Here is a 21226-nt window from a genome sequence, read left to right as displayed (position 1 = left end):
AACATGCCGACTTTGCCCTTGGAACATGTTCACATTGGGTGGGAAGCTGAGTTGCATTGTTCTATTTTTTTGCATTTCTGTCCCTTCAACTCAGCTTCAACATCTATAAGATGGTTTCAAATGGAAGGGCATTTGAACTGAAACATCATTTAGTTTCTACTATTGAAACACAAACTGTCTGATTTTCCCATAACAACCAATCACAGCTCAGCTTTAATATCTCAATGAACTGATCTGTGATTGGTTGTTATGGGCAAAATCAGACCATTTTAGTTTCAGGCAGATTGATAATTCTTGGATCCTGTCTTGCTGGTGAAATACAAGTGTCTGACTTTTAAAGGATAACAGTGTATAGTGTGCAAGTGTGAGTCCATTAGACAGGTTACATATTTACCATAAAGTCCATGGTGCAGAAAGGAACAGAGAATTTCACCCTCTAAAAGCTGTACTAGGAATGATGTACCTGAAGCAGTGGTAGATCCTCCCTTTCCTGCAATCCAAACCTGACAGGAAGCAGGGTGTAAAAGATTGAAATGTCTTTACAACCCCCAAAAAGGTGTGAATTTAACCGTATAAAATCATTAGGTTTGTGGCATCCAGAATAGGCTGGACTTAACGCCTACAAAGTACAGATGAACCAGTAGGGATCTGCAAACTGAAGACAAGAGTATCAGGGTAGTGTGCATAGGCAATGTCCCTTAAAGGAGTAGTCCGCTCAGCATTTGGAAACAAACTCTTCCGAACGCTGGAACCAGCACCGGAAGCTCGTGATGTCATAGCCCCGCCCCCTCATGATGCCACGCCCCACCCCCTCAATGCAAGTCTATGGGAGGGGGTTTAACATTATTCCTCAGTTACTGGCCTTATCATGATTCCTGGTTTGTTAGGATATCTCAGCCCAACACATTACTGTGTTGGGTTATCACCATGGCTACATCTTCATTTTAAAAGTTTATGATATTTTATATTGTAGAGATAAGCCAGACCATATATGTAATGCAATGTTTGTAAAACCCCCAAGATGTCCATCACCGTACACAATCTGTCTATAGGTCAGATATAATTGTTTAATAGAGGAAGACCCACCAGAGAAGCAGTACGTTATCTAGGGTTACGCATAGGGGGAGATTTATCAAAACCTGTCCAAGGGAAAAATTGCCCAGTTGCCCATAGCAACCAATCAGTTCACTTCTTTCATTTTTAACGAGGCCTCTGCAAAATGAAAGAAGCGATCTGATTGGTTGCTATGGGTGACTGGGCAACTGGGCAACTTTTCCTCTGGGCAGGTTTTGATAAATCTCCCCCATAGTGTCTTGCTACTGTAGGATAGGCAGCCATTGATGATGCCAACATAGCAGTGAGTGATTAGATTGCTTGAGGTTTTCACTTTCGCTGCTTGGAATACCATGGGACATCTAAGAAAGGCCAAAGTAATCCAATGGGTCATACTTTTAGGTTTCATTATACATTTTAGGAGCTAGACTATAACACTGTGGTTTTCTGTTAATTTTGTGTACTTCGAAGTTCAGACAGGAACTCATAAAATATAATCCACTCTTCATTTAGGGCATGTAAAATAAATATTTGGTTTTACACATGATCATAAGGACATATTTTAAAGTAAATTGTATCAATTATACAGAAATTAGATGGAGTTTCCATTATACATTCTGGTTTGTTTGGCCTTTTTCTATCTTCTACCAGAATAAAGCCTTCCTTATTACTAAATCTTGCGGTTCTGGAAAAGAATATGCATTTCCACAGTAATTATATATGATATCATAGCAAACATTCAGCTGCATCTTCATTATAATGTTTGCATGATAATCCAGTTACAGTAGTGATCTGGGGAAATTATATTGGTTACTAATTCTTTATATTTAGAATTATGTCATCTTGATACTTTAAATGTATATAATTATAGGGAAATTATATATCCATAAAATATTGTATTTATCAACGTTGCAGTCGGAAATTGAACAACGTAACTGAAAGTTACATAACTTTAAGTTATTATTTTAGAACATCATCATGTGATTTATCTTATATTTTAGTTACCTATAATAACTAGATTGTCATGCTGTATAGGGCTAAATAATGAAGCCAGCAGAGTTATCTATCTGAATGTCCTTTAACCCCTTAACGACGCAGGACGTATATTTACGTCCTGCGCCGGCTCCCGCGATATGAAGCGGGATCGCGCCGCGATCCCGCATCATATCGCGTCGGTCCTGGCGCTAATCAACGGCCGGGACCCGCGGCTAATACCACACATCGCCGATCGCGGCGATGTGCGGTATTAACCCTTTAGAAGCGGCGGTCAAAGCTGACCGCCGCTTCTAAAGTGAAAGTGAAAGTGACCCGGCTGCTCAGTCGGGCTGTTCGGGACCGCCGCGGTGAAATCGCGGCGTCCCGAACAGCTGATCGGACACCGGGAGGGCTCTTACCTGCCTCCCCGGTGTCCGATCGACAAATGACTGCTCCGTGCCTGAGATCCAGGCAGGAGCAGTCAAGCGCCGATAATGCTGATCACAGGCGTGTTAATGCATGCCAGTGATCAGCATTAGAGATCAGTGTGTGCAGTGTTATAGGTCCCTATGGGACCTATAACACTGCAAAAAAAATGTTAAAAAAAAGTGTTAATAAAGGTCATTTAACCCCTTCCCTAATAAAAGTTTGAATCACCCCCCTTTTCCCATAAAAAAAATAAAACAGTGTAAAAAAAATAAAAAATAAACATATGTGGTATCGCCACGTGCGTAAATGTCCGAACTATAAAAATATATCATTAATTAAGCCGTACGGTCAATGGCGTACGCGCAAAAAAATTCCAAAGTCCTAAAAAGCGTATTTTGGTCACTTTTTATATCATTAAAAAATGAATAAAAAGTGATCAAAAAGTCCGATCAAAACAAAAATCATACCGATAAAAACTTCAGATCACGGCGCAAAAAATGAGTCCTCATACCGCCCCGTACGTGGAAAAATAAAAAAGTTATAGGGGTCAGAAGATGACATTTTTAAACGTATAAATTTTCCTGCATGTAGTTATGATTTTTTCCAGAAGTGCGACAAAATCAAACCTATATAAGTAGGGGATCATTTTAACCGTATGGACCTACAGAATAAAGATAAGGTGTAATTTTTACCGAAATATGCACTGCGTAGAAACAAAAGCCCCCAAAAGTTACAAAATGGCGTTTTTTTTTCGATTTTGTCGCACAATGATTTTTTTTTCCGTTTCGCCGTGCATTTTTGGGTAAAATGACTAATGTCACTGCAAAGTAGAATTGGCGACGCAAAAAATAAGCCATAATATGGATTTTTAGGTGGAAAATTGAAAGGGTTATGATTTTTAAAAGGTAAGGAGGAAAAAACGAAAGTGCAAAAACGGAAAAACCCTGAGTCCTTAAGGGGTTAAGTATCTGCTCATAAGTCTCAACCCTTGGGATAACCAAGATTTATAATGACAAGTTTAAGTTAAGAATGGAATTTAGGAGTCATCATAGCAAAGGTCATAGAGTAAGAATCCTGATAATGAAAGCTTTTAAATCTTATGAGCAATACAGGGACAAACTAACAACATATTTATTGTTGTCTAAACTATAGGCATCAACAACAGTAAGAGAAGGTACAAGGAAAGACAGTGGCCCGGATTTACTACTGGAGTAGAGTTTTCTTTGTGGGTTTTCATTCCCTACAATATTTTTTCCACAGTATTTACTAATGTTTCCCTACATTTTACAGTTTTCCCTACATTTTGCTTTTTTACACATGCTCTGATCTGTGGGGGTTTCCTCAGCTCAAATCCACCACATTTTCTGTGGAAACTTTAGTAAATATGTTGTTTTTTGTGTGAAAATGTTGGGGATACGCCTCCTTTTTGGTGGCCACGCCCACTTTCCCCCAAATGACCACATCCCTTTTTCGGGTTTTCTAAGTAAAATGGAGAGTCGGTCGGGTTATTTTCAATTCTGGTGCAGAATCTTGTGCACAACCCGACAATACATGTCAGGTTTACAATAGTAAATCAGAGCCAGTGTGTGTTGTTGACTTAGGATAGATATGGTTTTAAAACCTTGGCCAAGTTGATATAATACTACATATTAAAACATCGGGCTCCAAGACTTTTTGAGTAGATTTTGTAGGGTATTTGTGTGTTGTGCACCAGATTTCCAAAAAAAAAAAACCCTACTAACACGACATCAGGGAAAATTGGTGTGTCCCAAAAATAAACCTACATTTTCAAAAGAAACCTACAGATTTTCTAGTGATTCCACATAAAATGTAGTGGATTTTAGCTCTGAAAGGTCAGAGCATGTGTAAATAGAGCAAAACATAGGGAACATCACCAAATTCAAGATACATACCATGGAAAAATACCTGTCGGAAACAAAAACCCACAAAGAAAACTACACTCCACTCTTAGTAAAAGAGCCCCATTGTTTTTCTGTTTAAAGGGAATTTCTCTTTGAAGTAAATGTTATCTATTTTGTCCACTGTAGCTTGAAATTATCCAGAATCGGCACCTGGAGAGAAGAGTGGCACTGTTTGACAGGCGATGGTAAGCAGGGGTAGATATAAATTTTGCCGCAAAGTTGGGCAGCCCTTGCCATGCACTATCCCCACCATTGTGCAATGGGATCCCAAAGCAGTTCACCGGATGGGAGTGATTGTAGATGCAATTACCTCATCCACTGTCCAATCTTCCACCACAATCCAATTCCTCATTGGAAGTTCCATAGAGATAGTTCCGACGTGAACAGAGCAGCAGAATCTTATTGATATCAACGGAAGCTGCTAAAAGCGGATTTCATGTGGAATTTCCACATGTAAATTTTATGCTGAATCTCCTGATTGCAATCTCTTTATAGTCCACGGTCATTTCCTTAAATTGGAACCCACAACCAGCCTTCAATTGCATGTGAAAAAGCCATTGGTTAGTAGAGCAGTTTGAGACATTTTTATAGAATGCACTGTAACATAGTAACATGGTTCATAAGGTTGAAAAAAGACCAGAGTCCATCTAGTTCAACCTATATCCCTAATGAGTCCCTACTGAGTTGATCCAGGGGAAGGCAAAAAACCCTCATACTAGACGGCTAAATATCTAGTATACATAACCATCAATGTTATTATTCTCCAAAAATGCATCCAGACCCCTTTGAACTCTTTTACAGAGTTCACCATGACCACCTCCTCCGGGAGAGAATTCCACAGTCTCTCTGCTCTCACAGTAAAAAAAAAAAACATCTGTGGTGGTGTAGAAACCTTCTTTCCTCTAAACGTAGAGGATGCCCCCTTGTTATCGATACAGTCCTGAGCATAATAGATCATGGGAGAGATCTCTGTACGGCCCCCTGATATATTTATACATAGTTATTAGGTCACCCCTAAGCCTTCTTTTTTCTAAACTAAATAACCCCAATTCTGATAATCTTTCTGGATACTGTAATCCTCCCATTCCCTGTATTACTCTGGTTGCCCGTCTTTGAACCCTCTCCAGCTCCACTATATCTTTCTTGTACACTGGTGCCCAGTACTGTCCACAGTATTCTATGTGTGGTCTGACTAGTGATTTGTACAGCAGTAGAATTATTTCCTTGTCGTGGGCATCTGTGCCCCTATTGATGCACCCCATGATTTTATTTGCCTTGGCAGCAGCTGCCCAACACTGATCACTACAGCTAAGTTTACTATTAACTAAGACCCCTAAGTCCTTTTCCACGTCAGTCGTCCCAAGTGTGCTCCCATTTAATATAAAACCCTGTCCCAGATTTTTCCTCCCCATGTGCATTACCTTACATTTATCAGTGTTAAACCTCATCTGCCACTTCTCAGCCCAAACACCCAAACTATCCAGATCCATTTGCAACAGTGCATTGTCCTCTATTGTGTTTACCGCTTTACAGAGTTTAGTATCATCTGTAAAGATTGCTACTTTACTATTCAACCCCTCTACAAGGTCATTAATAAATATATTAAATAGAACAGGACCCAAGACTGACCCCTGTGGTACCCCATTAGTAACAGTCACCCAATAAGAATAAGTACCATTAATAACCACCCTCTGTTTCTTATCGCTGAGCCAGTTACTTACCCACTTACACACATGCTCCCCCAGCCCAATCCTTTTCATTTTATGCATCAATCTTTTATGTGGCACCGTATCAAATGCTTTGGAAAAATCCAGATATCCAGATATACGACATCCAGCGATTGCCCCTGGTCCAGTCTGTAGCTCACCTCCTCATAAAAGCTGATCAGGTTAGTTTGACAGGACTGATCCCTCATAAAGCCATGCTGATATGGTGTCATACATTTATTTTTATCAATATACTCCAAAATAGCATCTCTTAGAAAACCCTGAAACAATTTACATGCAACGGAGGTTAAACTAACAGGTCTGTAATTCCCAGGGTTACCTTTTGTCCCCTTTTTAAATATTGGCACCACATTTGCCATGTGCCAGTCCTGGGGAACAGTCCCTGTTAATATAGAGTCCCTGAATATTAAAAATAGTGGTCTGTCTATTACATTACTTAATTCCTATAGAACTCGGGGGTGAATGTCATCTGGACCTGGTGATTTGTCTATTTTGATTTTTTGTAGGCGGCACTGTACTTCTTCCTGGGTTGGACAGGTGACCTGTACTGGGGATTTTACCTTATCACACTGTATTTCACCTGGCATTTCATTTTCCTCGGTGAATACAGTGGAGAAGAATTTGTTTAGTATATTTGCTTTTTCCTGATGCCCGTCTATAATTTCTTCCTCATAATTTTTTAAAGGGCCTACACTTTCATTTTTGGCCTTTTTGCTATTTATATAGTTAAAGAACATTTTGGGGTTAGTTTTACTCTTTTTGGCAATGAGTCTTTCTGTCTCTATTTTTGCGGCTTTTATCTGTATTTTACATATTTTAACTTTTTCTCTATTGCTTTTTCATGCTTCTTCACTGCCATCCTGTTTTAGTAGTTTTGTCATTTATTGACCCCTTAACATTTTTATTCATCCATATTGGTTTTCTTTCATTTCTGACCCATTATTCCCATTGGGTATATACATCTTACAGTGAGAATTTAAGATATTCCTAAAAGTCTCCCATTTGGTGTCAGTATTCATATTTTTGAGGACATTATCCCATTTTATACAGTAACCCCCCGACATGCGATGGCCCCGACATATGATCAAATGGACATACGATGGCCTCTCAGAGGCCATCGCATGTCGATGTCAGCATCGACATACGATGCTTTTATATGTCGGGGCCATCGCATTAACTGCTATCCGACAGCGCAAAATGCTTAAGCTGCTGTCTGATAGCAGTTTAAGCATCCCGGACAGGTTCACTTACCTATCCCAGCTGCTCCGGGTCCACTTCGCTATCCTCCGGCGTTTTCTGCATCTTCTCCGGGGTCCGGGCCTTGCTTTCCGGCGTCGTTATTACGTCGCTGCACACTCCGTCCTGGCGCCGCAACGTAATAATGTCACCAGAAAGCAAGGCCCGGACACCGGAGAAGGTGCGGGAAAAGCCGGAGGATCCCGAAGAAGACGCCGGAGCAGCGGGACAGCATCGGGAGCCCCTGGGACAGCATCGGGAGCGGGGAGGACGCGGTCCGGAGCGGCGGGGACAGGTGAGTATAACTTCCTATACTTTACATTGTACGAATCCCTCAACATACAATGGATTCGACAAACGATGGGTCGTTTGGAACGAATTACCATCGTATGTTGAGGGACCACTGTATTGTTAAGGGCTTCTCTGAGTTGATTGAACTTTGCTTTCCTAAAGTTCATTGTTTTTGTGGCACCTCGAGAGATTCCCTTATTGAAGAACAAGTTATAATGTATTATATTATGATCACTATTTCCTAGGTATCCTTCTACTTGCACATCAATTACTCTATCAGATCTGTTGGTTAATATTAAGTCTAGTAGGGTGCCCCCCTCTGGTCGGGCCCTGTACCATTTGGGACAGATAATTGTCTTTAGCTATAGTCAGAAACCTGTTTCCTTTATGAGATTCACAGCTGTCAGTCTCCCAGTTTGTATCAGGATAGTTAAAGTCCCCCATTATTATCACCACATTCTGATTTGCTGATTTATTTATTTGCCTCAGTAATTGATCTTCTGCCTCTTCCATTATGTTTGGTGGCTTATAACAAACCCCTTCCAGAATTCTTTTATTTTTATCTCCATATATTTCTACCCATAATGACTCCACATCATCATTTTCCTCCCATATATCCTCCCGCAGTGTGGCCTTCAGACTCGATTTCACATAAAGACAAACTCCTCCCCCTTTCCGTTTTGTTCGGTCCTACCTGAATAGACTATATACCCGGATTTGTTGACCACCCAGTCACAGCTATCGTCCAACCAAGTCTCTGTTATACCTACTGTGTCATAATTTTCTTCAGACATCAACCACTCTAGTTCTTCTGTTTTATTGGACAGACTTCTGGCATTAGTCATCATGCAATTCAATGGTGTATGATTTTTCTTCCTATGAAACCTATCCCTATTAACTATTATATTACTAAGTCCCCCCTCTCTATCTACACTATCTTCCCCCTCTACGTTGTAGGTTCCCTACCCCCTGTCACGATTCGGCTTCCAGGTAGTGGATCCTCTGTGTCAGCGAGGGATTGGCGTGGACCGTGCTAGTGGACCGGTTCTAAGAGGCTACTGGTTTTCACCAGAGCCCGCCGCAAAGCGGGATGGTCTTGCTGCGGCAGTAGCAACCAGGTCGTATCCACTAGCAACGGCTCTACCTCGCTGACTGCTGAGAAGGCGTGGAACAGAAGGACTAGGCAGAGGCAAGGTCAGACGTAGCAGAAGGTCGGGGGCAGGCGGCAAGGTTCGTAGTCAGGATGGGTAGCAGAAGTTCAGGTACACAGGCTTTGGACAACACTAAACGCTTTCACTGGCACAAGGCAACAAGATCCGGCAAGGGAGTGCAAGGGAGGAGACTAGATATAGCCAGGGAACAGGTGGGAGCCAATTAAGCTAATTGGGCCAGGCACCAATCATTGGTGCACTGGCCCTTTAAGTCTCAGAGAGCTGGCGCGCGCGCGCCCTAGAGAGCGGAGCCGCGCGCGCCAGCACAAGACAGCAGGGGACCGGGACGGGTAAGTGACCTGGGATGCGATTCGCGAGCGGGCGCGTCCCGCTGTGCGAATCGCATCCCCAACGGCCATGACAGTGCGGCGCTCCCGGTCAGCGGGACCGACCGGAGCGCTGCAGGGAGAAAGACGCCGTGAGCGCTCCGGGGAGGAGCGGGGACCCGGAGCGCTAGGCGTAACAGTACCCCCCCCCTTAGGTCTCCCCTTCTCTTTGTCCAGTAACTGCCTCCCCTGGGATGAGGACACCGGGAAAGAATGGAGGGTTTCCTCAACGGCAGGCAGTACAGCAGGAGTGGGAATGGGGAGGGAGGGCAGAGGGCGAGGCCTGGCACGGGGCAGTGTGACACCAGGACGGGGGCCATGGGGTGGCACAGAGGCTTGCCTGACGGGACTGGGAGGGGGGGAGAGGCACTTCCTGTGGCAGGCAGAGTCCCAGTTCCTGATCTCCCCGGTGGTCCAATCAATGGTGGGGGAATGAAGCCGGAGCCAAGGCAGACCGAGGAGAACCTCAGAGGTACAGTTGGGGAGAATGAAGAATTCAATCCTCTCAAGGTGGGGTCCAATAGACATGAGGAGGGGCTCTGTGCGGTAACGCACGGTGCAGTCCAATCTGGCTCCGTTGACCGCGGAAATGTAGAGCGGCTTGACGAGACGGGTCACCGGGATGCTGAATTTATTAACAAACGACTCCAAAATAAAATTTCCTGAGGCACCGGAGTCCAAGCAGGCCACGGCTGAGAGGGAGGAGCTGGCTGAAGAAGAAATCCGCACGGGTACCGTGAGACGTGGAGGAGCAGACTTGGAACCAAGAGACGCCACACCCACGTGAGCTGGGTGCGTGCGTGCGTCCCCCAGGCGTGGAGGACGGATAGGGCAATCCACCAAGAAATGCTCGGTACTGGCACAGTAAAGACAGAGATTTTCTTCCCTGCGGCGATTCCTCTCTTCCTGGGTCAGGCGAGACTTATCCACTTGCATGGCCTCCTCGGCGGGAGGCCCAGGCGTAGATTGCAACGGATACTGTGGGAGAGGTGCCCAGAGATCTAAGTCTTTTTCCTGGCGGAGCTCTTGGTGTCGCTCAGAAAAACGCATGTCAATGCGGGTAGCTAGATGGATGAGTTCTTGCAGATTGGCAGGAATCTCTCGTGCGGCCAGCACATCCTTGATGCGACTGGATAGGCCTTTTTTAAAGGTCGCGCAGAGAGCCTCGTTATTCCAGGATAATTCTGAAGCAAGAGTACAGAATTGTACGGCATACTCGCCAACGGAAGAATTACCCTGGACCAGGTTCAACAGGGCAGTCTCGGCAGAAGAAGCTCGGGCTGGCTCCTCGAAGACACTCCGGAGTTCAGTGAAGAAGGCCTGGACTGTGGCTGTGGCAGGATCATTGCGGTCCCAGAGCGGAGTGGCCCAAGACAAGGCCTTTCCTGAAAGAAGGCTTACTACGAACGCCACCTTAGACCGTTCTGAAGGAAACAAGTCCGACATCATCTCCATATGCAGGGAACACTGAGACAAAAATCCACGGCAGAGTCTGGAGTCCCCATCAAATTTGTCCGGCAGGGACAAGCGGAGGCTAGGAGCGGCCACTCGCTGCGGAGGAGGTGCAGGAGCTGGCGGAGGAGATGGTTGCTGCTGTAGCAGGGGCAGAAGTTGCTGTAACGTGGCGGTCAACTGCGACAGCTGCTGTCCTTGTTGGGCAATCTGCTGCGATTGCTGAGCGACCACCGTGGTAAGGTCAGCGAGACTTGGCAGGGGCACCTCAGCGGGATCCATGGCCGGATCTACTGTCACGATTCGGCTTCCAGGTAGTGGATCCTCTGTGTCAGCGAGGGATTGGCGTGGACCGTGCTAGTGGACCGGTTCTAAGAGGCTACTGGTTTTCACCAGAGCCCGCCGCAAAGCGGGATGGTCTTGCTGCGGCAGTAGCAACCAGGTCGTATCCACTAGCAACGGCTCTACCTCGCTGACTGCTGAGAAGGCGTGGAACAGAAGGACTAGGCAGAGGCAAGGTCAGACGTAGCAGAAGGTCGGGGGCAGGCGGCAAGGTTCGTAGTCAGGATGGGTAGCAGAAGTTCAGGTACACAGGCTTTGGACAACACTAAACGCTTTCACTGGCACAAGGCAACAAGATCCGGCAAGGGAGTGCAAGGGAGGAGACTAGATATAGCCAGGGAACAGGTGGGAGCCAATTAAGCTAATTGGGCCAGGCACCAATCATTGGTGCACTGGCCCTTTAAGTCTCAGAGAGCTGGCGCGCGCGCGCCCTAGAGAGCGGAGCCGCGCGCGCCAGCACAAGACAGCAGGGGACCGGGACGGGTAAGTGACCTGGGATGCGATTCGCGAGCGGGCGCGTCCCGCTGTGCGAATCGCATCCCCAACGGCCATGACAGTGCGGCGCTCCCGGTCAGCGGGACCGACCGGAGCGCTGCAGGGAGAAAGACGCCGTGAGCGCTCCGGGGAGGAGCGGGGACCCGGAGCGCTAGGCGTAACACCCCCCAGTCCCTAGTTTAAACACTCCTCTACCCTTCTAGCCTTCTTCTCCCCCAAGCATAGCTGCACCCTCCCCATTGAGGTGCAGCCCATCCCTACGGTAGAGCCCCATGAACCCAAACCCCTCCTTCCTACACCAGCTTCTGAGCCACTTGTTTACCTCCCTGATCTCCCGCTGCCTCTCTAGTGGGGCTCGTGGTATAGATAATATTTCAGAAAATGTTACCTTGGAGGTCCTTGCCTTCAGCTTGTAGCCTAAGTCCCTGAAATCCCTGAAACTGTTCGGCTATCCCGGTCTTTGTGACAGATCGCACTGTCTGTCTCCCTAATAATAGAGTCCCCCAGTACCTGTCTGGCCTGCCCTGCACTCCTCCCTCCCTCCTTACTGGAGCAGACACCCCCCCTGGTGATCAGAGGCAGTATCTTGCTGCAGTACTGCTAGCTCTAAAATGGCATCCCCCTCATCTGCCAACTGGGCAAACATATTGGGGTATGCCAGTTCAGGACAAGCCTCCCTGACACTTTTACCTCTACCCCGTTTTCTAACTGTAACCCAGCTAGCTGCCTGACTGTCCTGCACCTCCGTCCCACTATCCTCCCCCATCTCTACCCCATAGAGTACTTGCTCAGTGAGCAGGAGACTCCTCTCCTAGTTGTCAATGCTTCTCAGTGTTGCCAGTCGCTTTTCTAGATCCAGGATCTGGGCTTCCAAATGAGCAACTCGCAAACATCTTGCACAACAATATGTACCCTCAAACTGCTGTTCAAGGATTACATACATTGCGCAAGTTGTGCACTGGACTGCATTTTCCAACATGGAGGCCATACTAGATTTGGGGTTTGCAAGTATTAACAGTATAAAAAAAAAAAAATCAAATATTTCAATTAAACTCAGGCAAGAGCATCACACGAGAAGAGCGCATACAATATATGTTTAATGCCAAGGATAACATCACCTAGGACTCTTTGGATCTAAAGATTATGATGCGAGAACTGGAGAACGCCATGGTCAAGGAAACAAAGATTTGGTGGGATATGTCCACACTAAAGAAGTATACTGGACAATCTATGATCCCACGAGGCTTACGCCTCAGGAAATTTCCTACGACCATTTTCTCACCAGAGTTTAAGGCGGACTGGGAGTTTTTACTGGCCGATTCTTCACAGAGATTTATGAATTTAATCATCCAATATGAAGAAAAAGCCCTAACTGAGGTGAATGAAAAAATCTCCACAATACGTACATCGTTGGAACAGTATAAAGACACTCCAAACTATAAAAATTTGGAAGAACAAATAACAGACAACATCTCAAAGTTAGAGACCATAATTGTGGAGACCAAACAACAAAAATTCTTACGCGATTTGGAGGATTACCAGACCCAGTCCGTTTTTCTATGGCCTAATCAGGAACCTGGCACACAAACCCCCAAGTCTATATTAAAGAAGAGGAGATACAACCGGGGTAAGAAAGGCAAGCGCCCTGAAAGAAAGGACTCCAGGGTCAGCTTTTCTTCTCCTGAAGCCAGTGAATTGGATTCGGGCGAATGTGATACCAACCTCCATTCCACGATTCCGAATGCCGCATCTTCACCCCTGCTGACTCCCAGAAACCCCAGAGTGCAGAATAAACAGCAGTCAAAAAACGACGTGCGGGGAGGAAACACCGCACCGGAAAAAAGACTCACACGCCAGAACAAGAGGTAACCTGTATCCCTATATTCAATTTATCAGCTACCGTTATTACTCAGACTCAGTTATCTTTGCTTTCTCGGGGACTATCATTTTCACCTACCCACAGATTGGACTTTTCCAAACTATGCTGGACGTGAATCGTTTTGTTAGAAATATTACTATACGTAAACACTTTTCATGCATAGAGAGTAATTGTATTTACGATAATGTGTTGGATGTCTCTACACCATCGATAAATGATTTGCAGCAACAAGCTTTGCATGAGGGTGTTGATTATACTTACATTCCAACAGGTGTATGTGGGTCGGAGTTCAGGGATCTAGTAGTCAGTACGCAGCTACAGGAGTTATATGATGGTAATTCCGAATATAGGGTTCCTGAATTCCATACCTCCAACCCTGGCTTCTACCCCATTGCCTCATGCTCCCCGGTATTGGACTTGTTCCAGGAGTCCGTGGAGCGTGAGATACTTTTGGTTCTGTCTGATAACAAAAACATCCACCACAACCTAACCGCACAAGAACGTCTGGCTTTAACTGAACTACACAAATTAGACCAGATTGTGATTAGGCAGGCCGATTAGGGGGGGGGCTGTGGTGATTCTGGACAGTGGTCTGTATCATAAATTGAACATGCGAATGTTGGAAGATATTGATACATACAGACCCCTGTCCAGTAATCCCACAGCCCAATTCAAAAATCACCTTATGTCTCTTGTGCGCCTTGGGGTCGAGAGTGGATGTATGACTGAAAAGATTGCAGATTACATTATTATTCAGGATCCGGTCATACCTATATTCCACTCCCTCCCCAAGGTGCACAAGGACACTTTTCCTCCCCCGCTTAGGCCCATTGTGGCAGGCATCTCGTCATTGAACGAAAGATTATGTGAATGGGTTGATTCTCTGTTACAGCCCCTTATACCCATGATACCTGGCCATATTAAGGATACTAAACATCTCTTAAGCATGATGAATTCTATACAGTGGCGACCTGAGTGCAGATGGATCACAGCTGATGTGACCTCTCTGTACTCGGTCATTCCACATAGATTAGCCATCAGTGCACTTACATGGTTTCTAAACACTTATTCTCAATATCCAGTCAACTTACGTGAATTTATAATTTTGGCCGTTGAATATTTCCTTGGTCGCAATTTCTTTATGTTTGATTCTAAGTTCTTTCTGCAGGTGACAGGAGCGTCTATGGGGGCGAAGTTCTCCCCCTCTCTCGCTAACATTTATATGTGTTGGTGGGAGAGGGGGATTCTCTTCGCCCCCACTAACCCCTTCTCCCCTGGTTTGTTGTGGTATGGCCGCTACATCGATGACCTCCTGTTTATCTGGGGGTCCGATGTGGCGGTCATACAGGGGTTTGAAGAGTTCATGAACTCAAATGAGCTTAACCTCCATTTTACAATCGGCCTGGGGAGTAGTGTGGTTAATTTTTTGGATCTTACTTTGCGAGGTGACAGCGATACCGGCAATATCATTACATGCACATTTAGAAAATCTACTGCAGTAAATTCCATTCTGCATGCCGGTTCCTGTCACCCCTCACATGTAATCGAGAACTTACCCACAGGAGAAATGATCAGGGCACGCCGCAATTGCTCGCTCGATGAGGATTTTTCGAACGAAGTGGTTGCTATTAGCAACAGACTCAAGCAACGCGGCTACCCTGAATGGACTATTAAAAAGGCGCACAATATTGCTACTAAAAAGGGTCATTGTGATCTAATAAAAGAAAATACACATAGCAAGAAAATCCATAGCCTTAGTTCACCTGTGGTCTTTTCTACTCAATACAGTACTGAGTTCAAAGCAATCAGCAACATCATTAAAAAGAATATGCCGATTATACACACAGATCCTGAGTTTCGGACGGCATTGAAGGGGGGCATTAGGTGTGTATCCAGGAGAGCCCCAACTTTGGGCCAGACTTTATCCCCCAGCCTCTTCTCTACCTCTCCGAAAAAAGCCTCTACTTGGCTTAATTACCAAGGTACATACAAATGTGGATCTAGAAAGTGTATTTCTTGTAATTACATGAACAATTCAGTGTCATTTACATCTACTAGCAACAATAAGTTATTTAACATCAGACAATACATCAATTGCAACACAGCTGGAGTTGTTTATTTGTTTACGTGCCGTGCCTGCAATGTGCAATATGTGGGTTGCACTATAAAACCCACTAAAAATTTGAGTACGAAAACATCTATCAGATATTGCACATTTTCAGGCACGGCACGTATCAATGGTCAGCAAGCATTGTGCTGAGGTACATGGTGGAAATACCTCTAGTCTGGTGGTACAAGGTATCGAGAGGGTGGACAAACCACTGAGAGGTGGAAACCTGAGACAGAAGGTGTTGGATCGTGAAATATACTGGATTCTCACCCTTTAGACTAGGATACCGCTAGGTCTGAACAGGAGACTGGATACGATCTTGCACTATTAAATGAGTGGGTTGTTATGACCGTGGCACTATGATAATCCGAATACTACTATGCATGTCTTAGTTGCTTCACGTTTTCCAGTCACCTGTTCAATATCTCTCCTCCCCCCCCCCTTTTTCTCATATTTTTCATATTTACATAGGTGCAAAAAAATAATGATTAAAATAACCCCCTTTTTTTTGCATCTGTTTCTGTCATGAGATTTAACAAACTGCATCTCTTGCTCTGTTAAATAACCGTTCTCTCAGTACAGCATCATAATTCTTCAGGTCCTAGTGCTAGTTGTGTATCACCGTCTGATATATTCTTAAAAGGATGGAGTCTGGTTCTCTAGGTTTTGAACCAAACATATACAACTGAAAGGCAGACAAGGTAAGAGCCAGCTCACCCCGCCCCAAACAGTAGAGCACGGATCCGGGCGCTGGACGGCACCAGCCAATGAGAAAATGAAAGAGATCGGATCCAGCTCAATGCAGATAAAATCGGGTTTAATCCATAGGACAAGGAAGGAACAAGTTACGCGTTTCAAGCGCTGCAAGCGCTCTTAGTCATACATATACAACTGGTGCATAAGATTTATTTTAACAATGTCTTAATTCTTTTATATAATGAATTTTGTTATAAATGTGATGAAATAAAGATTTGATACGTACGTTTTAACATTGTTTGTAATTATATGTGCAGGTGGGATGTCACATGATTCGGGGCTTAGCCCCGTCCGAGACACTACCACCCTGCATATATAAACGATCTAAGTGCTTGTAACATGTGTATGACTAAGGCCTTGCTGGCCGAAACGCGTCACGTTACCTGAGTGTCTGATGTTTCCCATGGCAACTATGCAATAAAGCAGCTCAGTTTTATACGTGTGTGCGCTGGACATTCTTCTTCTTTTGAATTAAACTTCCTGGATTTAAAGTCCCTTAAATTTTAAGTCCCTCACTTTTATACTTACTCGTATACTCTTGTACACTCTTGTATACAGACACACAATCACTAGCTCAAACAATCGCTAGATATACTTGGTTTTATAGTTACCAAACAACACCTCTCTCCTCACAGCCTGGAAGTGAATGCAACTGTACAGACTTGTATCAAATGTGACAACATAAAATTAAAGTTTTTACTATGGAAAGTATTACATGGTCATTTATATAATATTTTATAAATGGAGCCAGTTTTACAGTCTTTAATGTTGTAAATGAGGCAAATTTATCTGGTTTTGTTCTATGTAAGATTCAAATAATGACAAAAACTCTAGTGATATATGAAGTGCTACTTTATGTCAGACTAGCTGGAGTCATGGAGTGTAAAGGCTTAGTGAATGAACCCCTCCTGGCAGTTTTGTATACAAACATACAAACCATATTGGAAACTTCTTTTATTGAGTGCTAAATTTTATACCGTATTTTCCAGCATATAAGACGACTTTTTAAAATGTTCCCAAAAGTCGGGGGTCGTCTTATACACCGGGCATTTTTTCCAGTCATCTGACAGGAGAGGAGGAGCAGGAGCAGTCAGAGGAGCTAGAGGGTTATGAGGAAGGCGAGACAGAGAACCCAGACACACAGTGGCAGTATGCAGCGGAGATGGAGGCAGGGAGTCTCTCTGAGTCACTTGCATAAATGGCATGATGCATGCTCACTTTCTTGCCTAGAATTGTCACCATTCGGCAGCGGGATGACTTCTCGCTCTCCACTTTATTGGACCCTCACTACCGCCACAAAATGGGTGCCTTTTTTTACATCCACTGAGATGGAGGACAAACTGACCTGCTACAGAGACATCCTATGTAGTAAGTTGGCCAATACCTATCGGCGCCATAGTCCATCATCTGGCAGGTCTGACTCGGGGGCCCTATGTGCTCACCTTCCACTGCCATGGCTGCTGGAGAGAGGTGTGGTGGCAGGAGTAGTACCAGCTCCATCAGCACCAGCCTGAGTCTACAGTCGCTGATGATTAGCTTTCTTCACCCGCATAGTGAAGCAACTCATCAGCAGCAGGTACACCTGGAGCAAGACCTGAACCAGCAGGTGGTGGCATACCTTGACATGCCCATGCCAAAACATCTTGAAGATCCGCTGGACTTCTGGGCAGCCAAACTTGATTTGTGGACGCAACTAGCAGAGTTTGCCCAGGAAATGCTGTCCTGCCTGGCCCGTAGTGTGCCATCAGAGCGGGTGTTTAGTGCGGCGGGGGCCATAGTCACCCCAAGGAGAACTCGCCTGTCTGCGAAAAATGTGGAGAGACTGATCTTTGAGAAGATGAATCAGGCATGGATCAGCCAGGATTTCTACTCGCCAATGCCTGATGCATCAGAGTAGATTGACCATGGTGCCACACCAACACTTTATTAATATGGATAGTGCCAAACAGATTTAAGGCAATGCTCCCTAGTTAGAAACATTTCTCTGCATTAGACCTATTTTCACCAACCTTTGTCACCGGATACTGGTATTGCCACCCACCGCACCACTCTGTCAATGGGTCACTTTCAGGACTCCTGATGCTGCTGCTGCAAACTCCAGGCTGTTTTATTCAGCCACTAAATGTTCTCCTCATGCTGCCACCAGCTCCAGGCTGTGCCAGTCACTATATGGTCTCCTCATGCTGCCACCACCTCCATGCTGTGTCATTCAGCCACTATTTGTTCTACTCATGCTGCCGCCAACTCCAGGCTGTGCCATTTAGCTACTATATTTCCTCCTCATTCTGTTGCAAACTCCAGGCGGTGTCATTCAGTCACTATATGTTCTACTCATGCTGCCGCCAACTCCAGGCTTTGCCATTCAGCCACTATATGTTCTCCTCATACTGCTGCCAACTCCAGGCTGTGCCATTGAGACACTATATGGTCTCCTCATGCTGCTGCCACCTACATGCGTTGTAATTCAGCCACTATATGTTCTACTCCTGCTGCCGCCAACTCCAGGCTGTGCCATTTAGCCACTATATGTTCTGCTCATGCTCCCGCCACCACCATGCTGTGTCATTCAGCCACTATATGTTCTCCTCATGATTCTGCCACCCACAGGCTGTGTCATTCAGCCACTATATGTTCTCTTCATGCTGCCACAAACTCCAGGCTGTGTCATTCAATCACTATATGTTCTCCTCATGCTTATGCCAACTCCAGGCTGTGCCATGAGGCAAGGCATTGAGAGGCACGGGCTGGAACAGGTGGTAGCTCGCCTCACGGCGAACCACCAGCTCGATGCTCACCAGAATGGGTACTCAAAAAATGTAAATAAATTCAAATTGAATTAAAGAAAAATTACATAAAAAAATCTATTTATTCCCTTCAATTTTGATGCCAAATGTTTTCCCTGCTGACACATCCAGAAGCTCTGCCGCAGTGATTCTAATAGCGATGCCTGTAATCTGCATGTCATACTGAATAACAGTATTATTTCACTAACACATCACACTCCCTATGTGTGTTAGGAGAAAGCAAACTGTTCTACACACCTATTGAGGCTCTCTGCAGGCCAGAAATTGCTGTTTTTAATAGTGATTCGCCACAAATAAATTCAACCTGAACCAAATTTTTTTTGCGAAAATTCGGCAAATCATCCAAATCGCATTTTTCTAAAATGGGCTCATCTCTGCTTATGATTTTGATGTGTCTCAAAAGTGAGACCCGGTGCAATCAACAACTTTTCACATGTCTGATCGACATGTCAAAAGCTGTTTTTTAATGACAGTAACGCTTCTAATATAAGTCAAATAGCTAAGCACAATACAGTATATTCTGCAACTAACATTTATTTTTAAAAACTAGTTGACCTCAGTAACTGCACAGAAGGGATTGTATGTTTGCATAGCATATACATGTATGTACCCTTTAAAGCAATCAATGTGCAATTATTTGTAGACCAACCCATGTAACCACCACTGAATGTAGTGGCTGAAGCAGTAACTGATGCCTAACAGGAGCTCAGCCCTGAATAACCCCATGATGACTATACCACATTAAAAGAAAACTGTCATTAGTGTCACCGCATTAACCTGTTGGTACAGGCGTGTAATGTGGGAGACATACACGCCTTGCCCGGATCCATGGTCCCGTTCTCCTGCTATGTTCCTCCATTCCTTCCATTCGGGTGGCAGGCTTGGGGCACAGGCGGAACTTCTTAGCATCACCACTGCTGTTTCTCCAAGCCTGCTCGCAGCAGAGTCCAGCAGAGAAGAAGCAGCAGTGATGTCAGGAAGCTCGGCCCGTGCCCCAACCCTTTAATTATGGGCCAAACAGTCCAACAATTGGCACAGGTATCAAGTCATTTGTCTGCTGGTGCATGGATTTACCCTGCAAAAAGTCCTGTTTTGTTGGTCGTACATTGCCCTATGTAATATGGGATGTGCAACCGACAAGTGAAAGAAGTAAAGGGACACCCAATGACTAAGTAATATGTTTGTTAAATGAGTGAGATCAGTGATTGCATTGGGCACGGGTAGGGCTGTATAACACAGTCCTTACTGTTGTCCACAGAAATTGTGAGTATTAAGGCAATGTTCTGATCTGATGTATAGAGTGAATTATAAAGTCTACAGAATTCTTCTTTCAAGAAGAATCTGCACCATATTCCTGGACAGAATTATGAGTCCACAAATGACCAGATGCTCCTGACAAAATGCCAAGAGTCTGAATAAATTCTGTGCTAGGAAAACCAGTTACAAGGGAACTGCCATAAATCTATGAGTCATTGTACACAGTTCACCTCAAGAATACAATATTTTCAAGGAATTTTCCAATTTTGTACTTGTTTGTTCTTAGTTACCTTGCGTTGTTAGCATACAGCTATGTGTTCAATTTAGAAGCACTGAATGTCGATGTCTGTGAATGGAACCATGAAATTGTTTAGAAGCTGATAACCTGTCCTGATATAGTCTTAATCATAGAGAAAGTCAGTGCAGGCACTACTCGCTGTTTAAGTATAGCGGTCTATGGGGGGCTGATGGTGATTAGAAAAAAGTTCAAAGGCACTCACCTTATGCTGTGTAAATTCTTCTTTATTTCTTTAGCTCATGTGCAAAAACAGGACGCTGGCATCTTGCCGCAGTGAGTTCAGAACGCCAATGTGTGAGATTGCTGGTGACAGCTGTTTCCTTCCAAAAGGAACTTCAATGGACCATTTCCCCGGACCTGTGCACTCCTCTCTTAAAGGGGTTATCCAGGAAAAAACTTTTTTTTATATATATATATCAACTGGCTCCAGAAAGTTAAACAGATTTGTATATTACTTCTATTAAAAAATCTTAATCCTTTCAGTACTTATGAGCTTCTGAAGTTGAGCTGTTCTTTTCTAAGTGATCTCTGATGACACGTGTCTCGGGAACCACCCAGTTTAGAAGAGGTTTGCTATGGGGATTTTCTTCTAAACTGGGTGGTTCTCGAGACACGTGTCATCAGAGAGCACTTAGAAAAGAGCAGCTCAACTTCAGAAGCTCA

The 21226-nt window shown here is 44.6% G+C and overlaps 1 long non-coding RNA gene across 1 annotated transcript; it reads left to right on the top strand.

The window, feature by feature from the left end:
* Window positions 1–1268: 1268 nt before the first annotated feature.
* On the top strand, window positions 1269–20962 carry LOC130357625 (uncharacterized). The gene is made up of 3 exons (XR_008889199.1): window positions 1269–1357; window positions 4506–4564; window positions 20800–20962. It is a non-coding gene; the product is annotated as an uncharacterized LOC130357625 (long non-coding RNA).
* Window positions 20963–21226: the final 264 nt, after the last annotated feature.

This window comes from Hyla sarda, chromosome 2, assembly GCF_029499605.1.
Source record: "Hyla sarda isolate aHylSar1 chromosome 2, aHylSar1.hap1, whole genome shotgun sequence".
NCBI lineage: Eukaryota > Metazoa > Chordata > Amphibia > Anura > Hylidae > Hyla > Hyla sarda.
This window is presented reverse-complemented; position numbering and strand designations above follow the sequence as displayed.